At 45.3% G+C, this 10,243-nt stretch overlaps 2 non-coding genes across 2 annotated transcripts; both read left to right on the forward strand.

The window, feature by feature from the left end:
* The first annotated feature begins 4,271 nt into the window (after positions 1 to 4,271).
* LOC120256307 lies at positions 4,272 to 4,378 on the forward strand. Its single transcript, XR_005535269.1, has one exon. It is a non-coding gene; the product is annotated as a small nucleolar RNA R71 (small nucleolar RNA).
* Positions 4,379 to 8,789: 4,411 nt separating this feature from the next.
* LOC120256306 lies at positions 8,790 to 8,896 on the forward strand. The gene has a single exon (XR_005535268.1). It is a non-coding gene; the product is annotated as a small nucleolar RNA R71 (small nucleolar RNA).
* The last annotated feature ends 1,347 nt before the right edge of the window (positions 8,897 to 10,243 follow it).

Raw genomic sequence — 10,243 nt, forward strand, 5'->3', positions numbered from 1 at the left:
TGTGTGCCAACTTCCAAGAAGATTCAAGTCAATTCACTAGTTGGAAGGGCACAAAGGTAGTCACATCTTCATGTTCCTTCTCTTTGTGAAGATTGCAAGATCTCTCAAAGATATGTCGACGAAGAAAAGTTTTATAGCCTACCATATGATCGTGTGCCCGATCGTGTGGCCTTAAGAGGAGAATGTTTATCATCGCGTTTGTGGAAATCACGTAGCAAAAGTACTGTAGCAATTTTATTGTTCACGCGCCCGCGTGGAAATTCCTGCAGCCCACGTGGGCGCGTGGAAAATCCACATGGGCGCGTGGGGGCACGTGACAGACATGATCTAAGGCCTATAAATAGCCGTTTTGCCCTATTCTTTCTCATCTTTTGTGCGGCTCTTGAGGGGTGAGACGGCTAGGGTTTGGAGAGGAGGTCTTTGCGGCTTTGGAGGCGCTTCGTCACCAACTTTGATCGATTCCTCCTCTGTCATAGCATAAAGGAAGCCACCGGTGAACCTAGCTTCGGAGTGGGTCCTTCAAGGCGTCGAAGCTCTCCATCAAGGCCATCGGTTCATATATAAGGGGTTTATTTCTATGGTTTTTAATGTACTTTCATTCATTGATGGTGTGTTTTTGTATGTTGCTCCATGGAGGGCTAAAACCCTAGAGGGTATTTGGGCTTGTGAACCCTAGGATTCTCATCTTTTTGTTGATTTGCTTTGTGTTTCTATTTAATCCGAGTTTGATTAAGTTTCATTCTTGATTGTTTAATGCTTGCTTGCCTTATTGATCTTATGGTTATTTGGTTTGCATGATTTGTTGCCTTGGTGGGAGAGAGATCTCCATTAGGGTTAGAACCTCAAGATTGAAGAGGGTTGAGAGGGTGAGTCATGAGATAGTGAAGTGTCCCCTTTTCCCCTCCGATTGGTGTATTCTATCTCCATTCCCTAAGCTCTATGCAACCATATTTGGTGGTAGGCGTGAGATTGCTCGATTTCTCCATCGGGACCTTGTAGGGGGTTAGGATCCTTCGCCGGGAATTAGGGTTGGATCAATCTTTAGGAATTGGATACACAGTTTGGAATCCCTAGAGTGCTTTGCGGTCATATGTGGTGTGAGGTGTTGAGATTGAGCGATTTCTCCACCGGGACCTCGTAGGGGGACTAGTATCGGTGATCTAGAGATAGACCCGATTATGTTTGGATTTCCACGACTTAACTTACTCATCATAGAAACACTTTGCTTATCCGGTACCTAATACACGAATCCTAGGGGAGCATTGCCCGAATACCCCACTTTTCTTGATTGAGATTCTCCTTCCATTTTTACCCTTGCATATTCGTCTCCGGTGTTCATCTCTTCGCACATTAGATCACCACACTATCCCATTATCATTAGGCTAGATAGCAGAGAAGAAGTTAGTACTAGTAGCCTTGTTCCCTGTGGATTCGACTACCCGACTCACCGGGTATTTATTACTTCGACACCCGTGCACTTGCGGTACACACACGCATATTCGGACGTGTCAATACCCCTGTGTGCTCTCGGGAAAAAACTCTCACTGACTTAGAACGATCTCCCACGGGCGTGCGGAAAATATCCACGCCCGTGCGCTAGACGCACAGGGGCAGACGCACGCCCCTGTAGCTTCCCTGGACATCCGAGAAAGATATCAAGTCTTATGCACGCCCGTGCGCTAGACTCACAGGGGCAGCCACACGCCCCTGTATTTTCTCGGGATGGAGGGAGCAACCTGCAGAGTTTCGCACGGGCATGTAGAAATTACCCACGCCCGTGTGTGGTTCACAAGGTCACCCACAAGGGCGAGTCCACACCCCTGTGTGTTCTCAGGAAAATCTGCCCAACTCTGCAGGAATTCACACGCCCGTGCGGAAATTACCCACGGGCGTGCGCCAGTCGCATGGTCGTTCACAGGGGCAGCCACACACCCCTGTGCCCTCTCTGGATGAGTTCACAGTACACATCCACGGGCATGCGGAAATTCCACACACCCGTGTGTTTTCTCTAGATGACTTAGAAAAACCTGCAGGCTCTGCAGAACTAGTCTGAACATGTCTACACACTCAGAGCCTGCCCTATTATGCAAAATTTACCAGATAAAAACACAAAATAGAACTCAAATGACCAAACTTCGCCAATTCGCAACAAAACACAATGAATTCTTTTAAAAACCCACAATAAAATTGCAGCACAAGCACTCAAAAATTGTAACACCAACACTTAGCAATTTATTCATGCAAACAAACTAAACGAAAAGGTACGAAAACAGTAAACACTTGGGTTGCCTCCCAAGAAGCGCTTGTTTAACGTCACTAAGCTTGACGTATCTTTCTTACCTCACGGGGGTTCATGAATGAAGGTTGCCCTCTTACCCATAACTTGAAAGCATGATGAGCAAAGTCTCTTGAGGGTAGAGGGTGTACTATCGGGCTTCGGACCACCTAGCAATTGTTCGTCCAATTTCCTTGGCTCATGTACGTCTCCAACAGTCTTGGGGCATTTTCGGTGGCGTCTCCTAGCCCTCTTCATTTTCCGGAGCACCTTCTTCAAGATCCCCGAGGTAGATGTTTCCTCTCCATTCGAACCAAGCATCATTACTTCTTTATTGCTCTCCTCTTGGTCGAACAAACCTTCATACGGATCCGGGTTAAACATTTCCTGTATATATTCAGCAACAATCTCATCAGTAGTGTCTAGAAAATACAAAGTGTCATCAAAATCGAGATAATGCCGCATGGCTTCAGCAAGGAGGTAAGTGAGCTTATCGTCTCCGACTCTCAATGTGAGCTCTCCGCCGTCCATGTCAATCAATGCTTTGGAAGTCCGCAAAAACAGTCTTCCAAGTCTCAAGGGTACATCTGCATCCTCATCAACATCTAGCACTACAAAGTCAACCGGAAAAATGTACTTGTCCACCTTGACAAGCACATCTTCAATGATGCCTCTCGGATGTCATACCGTTCGGTCCGCCAATTGTAAAGTCATCCGAGTAGGCCTAGGCTCACCCAAGCCTAGCTTTTGGAAGAAAGTATATGGCATGACGTTGATACTTGCCCCTGAATCCGCCAATGCCATTTCCTCACCTAAGTTGCCGATGTTACACGGAATAATGAAGCTTCCCGGGTCCTTCTTCTTATTCGGCATGTTCTTTTGCAACACCGCCGAGCATGAAGCATCAAGCACCACTGAAGCACTCTCCTCCAATTTCCTCTTGTTGGTCAATAGGTCTTTTAGGAACTTCGCATACTTAGGCATTTGAGCCAAAGCCTCAACAAAAGGAATGTTGATGTGGAGTTGCTTGAACAAACTCAGGAACTTCTTATACTGTTCATCCCCTTGGTTATTCTTCAATCTAGAGGGTTAAGGGATTCTTGGCTTGAAAGGTAGGGGTGCCAGCTCTTTCTCTTTGTTTGCTCCCTTTTCAACCTCTACAACCTCGGGTGCGCGTTCTTTCGGCTTCTCACTCAGAAGCCTCCCTTCAACCTCACGACCACTTCTCAAAGCGATCGCCTTTACATGTTCTCTCAGGTTGGTTTCCGTGTTGCTTGGTAAACTCCCATGTGGCCTTTCGGAGAGAGACTTCGCAATTTACCCCACTTGATTTTCAAGATTGTGCAACAAGGCGGTGTGATTGCGAAGTGTAGCCTCGATTGATTCAAACCTTGTATTTGCCGATTGAACAAATCTAGCCAAGTGCTTCTCCAAATCTGTCATTCAGGTTTCCAAGCCTGAAATTCTGTTTTCCACTTGAGGGGCTTGTTGTTGGTGTTGAAACCCCGATGGCCCCATGGTATTCTGTGGTCCTTGATTACTCCATGAAAAGTTGGGATGATTCTTCCAACCTGAATTGTAGGTGTTGCTGTATGGATTCCCTTGAGGTCTCATTCCATTACCTACAAAGTCAACATTCTCAACTGAAGAAACATCACCAATGACGATTGGGCAATCGGAGAGAGCATGTCCTCCACCACAACCAGTGCAATTGGTCTTGGTCGCAATTCTATTCGAAGCTATAAGATCTAGCTTCTTACTCAAACTCTCCACTTGGGCCGCCAATGAAGTTACCGCATCAATTTCATGGAGACCGGCTACTTTTTTCTTCTCCCTAGCGTTCCACTGGTAGCTATTTAACCCCATTTCCTCAATTAATTGACGAGCCTCGTCGTGGGTTTTGCTACCTAAGGTACCTTCTGCCGCCGCATCCAAAAGTTGCCTTGTACTCGGGTTCAAACCATTGTAGAAGGTTTGAACAATCATCCACTCCGGGAATCTGTATTGCGGACACTTGCACAGGGGTTCCTTGAACCTTTCCCATGTCTCAAATAGAAACACCAATTCCAACTGCACAAAGGATGAGATCTCATTCCTAAGCTTTGCTGATTTTCCTGGAGGGAAATTAAGACCTAGAAAAGCTTCTACCATCTCCTCCCATGTAGTGATTGATGCTCTAGGTAATGAGTGTAGCCACTGCTTTGCTTTCCCCTTTAAGGAAAATGGGAAGGCTCTCAACTTGATGGCATCATCCGTCACACCATTTATCTTCAGCATGTCACACACCTCGAGGAAGCTCTCTATGTGACTGTTTGGATCCTCATTTGCCAAACCGTTGAATTGTGCGGACTACTGCAGCATATGGATGAATGCCGGCTTTAGCTCGAAGTTTTGACCTGTAATTGGGGGACGCACAATACTCGATTGTGTGCCCAACACTGAAGGTCTGGCATAATCGGATAGTGTTCATTGTTGCTCATTTTGTTCTGCCATGTTATCAGATCCTTCTACTTCCAAATCAGCTGGATTAGGTTGTTCTTGTACAGGTCCTTTCCCTTTCCTTTGAAGTGTACGTTCAAGCTCAGGGTCTCCTTCAATTAATATTGATGGATTCCCTCGAGTCATAACCTAGAGCTGCACCAAAAGTAAAGAAAAAGAAAATCAGAACGATGATAGAATAAGAAGATATGAAATAGAATATGTAGTGAAATAGCTAAGAAAACAAAGTGCAAAGTATCTCTAAATGCCTAGCTCCCCGGCAACGGCGCCAAAAACTTGACAAGGTCCCCTTGCTTATATCCCGCAAGTGCACGGGTTTGTCGAAGTAATAATCCCGGGTGAGCGGGGTCGAATCCACAGGGAGTAGGGAGTAAAGACACTTAATTCGATTCTTAGCTATGTGGAGTATCAACAATGATAAGTGTGGTAATGATTCAATTCTCAGAAATTTAAAGCAACAAGTAAGAGAGCAAAAGTAAGGAGGAGGCAAGGCAATCGATAAAGATGGGGTACTCGGATGATGCTTCAGCTAGGATAATCGCTTCAAGTGCAAGAACTCTCTATTCTGCTTCCTAATCAATGCAATGGTGAGTCGTGGAAATCCTTACATACATAGTCCCAAATCTAAGGTCAACTATGCCTAACTCTATACATGTCCCAGAGGAGAAATCGAACAATCTCAACACCTCGCACTCGCATAGAGTTGCAATGAGCTCTAGGGATTCCAAGTGATAAATCTCTTCCTAAATTTAGACCTAACCCTTTGGTCCAGGCAGAAGGTCTTTAGCCACAATTAAGCTCTAGATACTAAGATCACCTCAACGCTTCACTCCATTGCACGCGCAACAGGCCCCAGCGGAGGTTCATCCCTTAAACCATTCACTCTATTATGGCCGCAAAGAACTCGAGGAACGGAGGTAGAATCTATCACGTCGGAGGGGAAAGGGGACGCTCCTGTACCGCTCGACTCACCCTCTCAACCCTCTCCAACCTAGCTTTGTCTAACGCTCGTGGTGTGTCACTCACTCACAAGGTTACCAACAAGAACTCTCAACCCTAGTGTCACTCTAGGGGAAATGTTCATACAATTAAGCATTCAAGGTTGGAACTCACAATAAACATCAATTTATTGGAAGCATAATAAAGAAATTCAATGAAACATATACATCCTAGGGTTCACAATCACCTAAGTACCCACTAGGGGTTTAGCTCTCCATGGAGCTAAGTGCAATCAAAGAAATCGAATGTAAAAGCAATGAATCCATAAAGAAACCCCGTCGATGGTCGTGTCGATGGTCTTGTGGAAAGTCCTCTACTCGTCATCCAAGGATTCCTTCTTCCGGTATAGGATACGCCTCGATCGAAGCTCCCCTACCAATCTTCTTCCTAATGGAATCATGATGTCGGAGCCATAGAACCTCTCAAAAACCTTGGCCAATACCCCTCGAAACTCTAGCCGAAGCCCTCTCACAAGTTGTGGAAAAGATGGAGAAAAGAATACCAAAATCGGGGCTGAATCGGCTTTAAATAGGGCTGGAATCGGGCAACTCCACGGGCGTGGACGATACACGTGCCCGTGTGGAATTTCCACACGGGCGTGGATAATTTCCACACGCCCGTGTGGATTCTCTATTTCTCTGGTTTCTCGGCCGGCTGTGAACAGTGCTGCTACAGTACTTGCTATAATACTGCTACAGTGCTCTGCTATAGTCCCTATGCCTTCTCTGGATGAGCTCGTAGTGCAACTCCACGGGCGTGCGGAAATTCCACACGCCCGTGTGTTCTCTCTAGATGACTTAGAAAAATCTGCAGGCTCTGCAGAAAATTTCTGAACATGTTTACACACTCAGAGCCTGCCCTATTATGCAAAATTTACTAGTGAAAAACCATGAAATAAGGCTCAAATGACCATACTTCGCCAATTCCCCATGAAAACACACGATGAAAACTCAAAGCCCACAAGAAAATCGCAGCACAAGCATCTAAAAATCAAGACACCAACACTTAACAAGTTATCCATGCAAACAAACTAAACTAAAGCTAAGAAAATAGTAAACACTTGGGTTGCCTCCCAAGAAGCGCTTGTTTAACGTCACTAAGCTCGACGTACCTTGTCTTACCTCACGGGGGTTCATGAATGAAAGTTGCCCTCTTACCCATGACTTGAAAGCATGATGTGCAAAGTCTCTTGAGAGTAGAGGGTGTATTATCTGGCTTCGGACCACCTAACAATGATACGTCCAACTTCTTCGGTTCACATACGTCTCCAACAGCCTTGGAGTGTTTTCAGTGGCGTCTCCTAGCCCTCTTTATTTTCCGGAGCACCTTCTTCAAGATCCCCGAGGTAGATGGTACTTCTTCCGTCGGTCCAAGCATCATTACATCTTCATGTCCCTCCTCTTGGTCTAACAAACCTTTATATGGATCCGGATTGAACATCTCCTGTATGTATTCATCAACAATGTCATCAGTAGTGTCTAGAAAATATAAAGTATCATTGAAATCGAGAGAATGCCGCATTGCCTTAGCAAGGCGGTATGTGAGCTTGTCATCTCAAACTCTCAAGGTGAGCTCTCCGTCGTCCATGTCAATTAATGCTTTGGAAGTCCGCAACAACGGTCTCCCAAGTATCAAGGGTACATCCGCATCCTCATCAACATCTAGCACTACAAAGTCAGCCGGAAAAATGTACTTGTCTACCTTGACAAGCACGTCTTCAATGATTCCTCTCGGATGTCGCACTGTTCGGTCCAATAGTTGCAAAGTCATACGAGTAGGCCTACGCTCTCAAAAGCCTAGCTTTTCAAAGAAGGTGTACGGCATGACGTTGATACTGCCCCTGAGTCCGCCAATGCCATTTCTTCACCAAGATTGCCAATATTACACGGAATGATGATGCTTCCCGGGTCTTTCTTCTTGTTCGACATGTTCTTATGCAATACCGCCAAGCATGAAGCATCTAAAATCACTGAAGCACTCTCCTCCAACTTCCTCTTGTTAGTCAACAAGACTTTCAAGAACTTCGCATACATAGGCATTTGGGACAATGCCTCAACAAAAGGAATATTAATGTGGAGTTGCTTGAACAAACTCAGGAACTTCTTGTATTGTTCATCCCCTTGGTCATTTTTCAATCTAGAGGGATAAGGGATTCTTGGCTTGAAAGGTGGGGGTACCACCTCTTTCTCTTTGCTCGTCCCCTCTTCCACCTCTATAACCTCGGGTGCGTGTTCTTTTGGCATCTCACTTGGAAGCCTACCTTCAACCTCACGACCACTTCTCAAAGTGATCGCCTTCAAGTGCTCTCTAGGATTGGTCTCTGTATTGCTTGGTAAGCTTCCATGTGGCCTTTCAGAGAGAGACTTCGCAATTTGACCCACGTGATTTTCAAGGTTATGCAAAGAGGCGGTGTGGTTGCGAAGTGTAGCCTCGACTGATTCAAACCTAGTATTTGCAGATTGCACAAATCTAGCCAAGTGCTTCTCTAGGTCAGTCATTCGGGTTTCCAAACCTGAAACTCTGTTTTCCACCTGAGGGGCTTGTTGTTGTTGGAAACCCGGCGGCCCCATGGCCTTTTGTTGACCTTAATTACTCCATGAGAAATTGGGATGATTCTTCCAACCCGGATTGTTGGTATTGATATATGGGTTTCCTTGAGGTCTCATGCCATTAACTACAAAATCAACATTCTCCACCGAAGAAACATCACCAATAGAGATCGGGCAATCTGAGGGAGCTTGTCCTCCACTGCACCCGGTGCAATTAGTCACGGCAACTACTCAAATTTTCCACTTGGGCTGCCAATGAAGTTACCGCATCTATCTCATGGAGACCGGCCACCTTTTTCTTCTCCTTAGCATTCCATTGGTAGCTGTTTAACCCCATTTCTTCAATCAACTGATGGGCCTCATCGGGGGTCTTGCTACCTAAGGTACCTCCTGGTGCCGCATTCAAGAGTTGCCTTGTGTTCAGGTTCAAACCATTGTAAAAGGTTTGAACAATCATCCACTCCGGGAATCCGTGTTGCGGGCACTTCCTCAGGAGCTCCTTGAACCTTTCCCATGTCTCGAATAGAGACTCCAATTCCAACTGAACAAAGGATGAAATCTCATTCCTAAGTTTTGCTGATTTTCCGGGAAGGAAATAACGAGCTAGAAAAGCTTCCACCATCTCCTCCCACGTGGTAATTGACACTCTAGGTAACGAGTGTAGCCACTGCTTTGCTCTTTCCTTTTAGAGAAAATCGGAAGGCTCTCAATTTGATGGCATCATCCATCACTCCATTTATCTTCAGCATATCACACACCTCGAGAAAGCTCTCTATGTGACTGTTTGGATCCTCATCAGCCAAACCATTGAATTGTGTGGATTGCTACAACATGTGGATGAATGCCGGCTTCAGCTCGAAGTTCTGAGCTGTAATCGGGGGACGCAAAATGCTTGATTGTGTCCCTAACACAGAAGGTCTTGCATAATCAGATAATGTTCGCTTTTGCTCATTCTGTTCTACCATGTTTTCAGATTCTTCTGCTTCCAAATTAGCTGGATTAGACTGTTCTTGCACAGGCTCTTTCCCTTTTCTTCTAAGTGTACGTTCAAGCTCGGGATCCCCTTCAATCAATATTGAGGGATTCCCTCGGGTCATAACCTGGAGCTGCACGCATAAAGAAAGAAAAAAAATCAGAACGATGATAGAATATGAAGATATGAAATAGAATAAAGTGTAAATAGATAAGAAAACAAAGTGCAAAGTATCTCTAAACGCCTACTCTCCGGCAATGGCGCCGAAAACTTGACAAGGTCCAATTGCTTATATCCCGCAAGTGCACGGGTTTGTCGAAGTAATAATCCAGGGTGAGCGGGTATCGAATCCACAGGGAGTAGGGAATAAAAATATTTAATTCGATTCTTAACTATGTGCAAGATCAATGATGATGAGTGTGACAATGATTCAATTCTCAACAATAAAAGCAACAAGTAAGAGAGCAAAAGTAAAGAAAGGGGGTAAGGCAATCGATAAAGATGGGGTACTCGGATAATGCTCCACCTAGGATAATTGTTTCAAGTGCAAGAACCCTCTATTATACTTCCTAATTAATGCAGTTGTGAGTCATGGAAATCCTTAATTACATAGTCCCAAATCTAAGGTCAACTATGCCTAACTCTATACATGTCCCGGAGGAGAAATCGAACAATCTCAACAGCTCGCATTCGCATAGAGTTGCAATGAGCTTTAGGGATTCCAAGTGATAAATCTCTTCCTAATTATAGACCTAACCCTTTGGTCCAGGTGGAAGGTCCCTAACCACTATTGAGCCCTAGATACTAAGATCACCTCAATGCTTCACTCCATTGCACGCGCAACTAAGCCCCAGCAGAAGTTCATCCCTTAGACCATTCACCCTATTATGGCCGCAAAGAACTCAAGGAACGGAGGTAGAATCTATCACGTCGGAGGGGAAAGGGGAC

This window comes from Dioscorea cayenensis, unplaced genomic scaffold, assembly GCF_009730915.1.
Source record: "Dioscorea cayenensis subsp. rotundata cultivar TDr96_F1 unplaced genomic scaffold, TDr96_F1_v2_PseudoChromosome.rev07_lg8_w22 25.fasta BLBR01001391.1, whole genome shotgun sequence".
NCBI lineage: Eukaryota > Viridiplantae > Streptophyta > Magnoliopsida > Dioscoreales > Dioscoreaceae > Dioscorea > Dioscorea cayenensis.